A 1,568-nucleotide genomic window follows, 5' to 3' on the forward strand; every position below is an offset into this window, starting at 1 on the left:
GCTCCCTGCCATATGGGCCTCTCCACAGGGCAACTCACAACACAGTGGCTGGCTTCACCAGAGCAAGCAAACAAGAAGAGCCCAAGAGAAGACTAACAAGATGGAAGTCACAGTCCTTCCAACCTAATCTCGGAAGTGACATCTCATCACTCTTGCTGTATTCTATCAGGTAGAAGCAAGTCACCAGGTCCAGCCCACCCGCAAGGGGAGGGAACAGTGAAGCCGTGACCACCAAGAGGTGGGAGTCCTTGGGAGTCATCTTAGAAGGCTGCCTACCACGATATGTAGCGTGGAAGTTTACAGTGGTAAGCGAGACTTTGGGTACATGCCTGCTCCTATACCTCCTAAGATCCCACACCCCACTTCCCATCTGGTTCTCACAGCCAGCCTATGAACCGAGGACACTGTCACTCTTCTTAGTTGGCAGATGAGAAAGTCAAGGCTAGAGAGACTTTGTGATATTGCATCGCCCAGAGGGCTGGTGGCACAGTGTCTGGAAGCAGCCCTGGTACGTCATCCACTGTTTCACACGAGGCCAGGACCCACCCAGGGTAGGATGATGTCGGGACGGTGAGGCTGACCCAGGCCGGTTGATATAGTCTGGCTGTGTCCCCAACCAAATCTCATTTTGAATTATAGTTCCCATAAACCCTACATTGTGGGAGGGACCCAGTGAAAGGTAATTGAATCATGGGGGCAGTTACTCCCATGCTGCTGTTCTTGTGATTGTAAGTTCTCAAGAGATCTGATGGCTTTATAAGGGGCTTTTCCCCCCCTTTTACTTGGCACTTATCCTGCTACTGCCACATGAAAAAGGACATATGTGCTTGCCCTTCCACCATGATTGTTAAGTTTCCTGAGGCCTCCCCAGCCATGCTGAACTGTGAGTCAATTAAACCTCTTTCCTTTAGAAATTACCCAGTCTCACGTATGTCTTTATTAGCAACGTGAGCATGGACTAATACACTGGTCGACCCACAGCAGCTCACTGGGATTGTCAGAGCATCCTAATCAGAGTGACTCCATCTTGAATAAAGGCCAGATAAGGCCAAACCTACTGGGTTACATTCCAGGGGGTTGGGCTACACAAGATGATTTTCATGGTTGAGAGACTGAGTTGATGATGCTAACTAACTAAAGACCCAGAACTGATGGAAATGCCCCAATCTTTCAAGAACAAAAAGCATTCTTGGGTTGAGAATAAGTTTTTCTTGCCAGGCATGTGGCTTGCTCCTGTAATCCCAACACTTTAGGAGGCCAAGACAGGTGGATTGCTTGAGCCCAGGAGTTCGAGCCCAGCCTGGGGAACATAGAGAAACCCCGTCTCTGCAAAAAAATTAAAAATTAGCCAGGTGTGGTGGTGCATGCCAGTAGTTCCAGTTACTCAGGATACTGAGCTGGGAGGACTGCTTGAGCCCAGGAGACGGAGGTTGTAGTGAGCTGATATTGTGCCGCTGCACTCCAGCCTGGGCTACAGAGAGACCATTTGTCTAAAAAAAAAAGAAGAAGAAGAAGAGGTTTTTCTTTTCTTTTTTTTTTTTTTTTTTTTAGACAGAGTCTCACCCTAT

This window comes from Piliocolobus tephrosceles, chromosome 13 (genome assembly GCF_002776525.5).
Source record: "Piliocolobus tephrosceles isolate RC106 chromosome 13, ASM277652v3, whole genome shotgun sequence".
NCBI lineage: Eukaryota > Metazoa > Chordata > Mammalia > Primates > Cercopithecidae > Piliocolobus > Piliocolobus tephrosceles.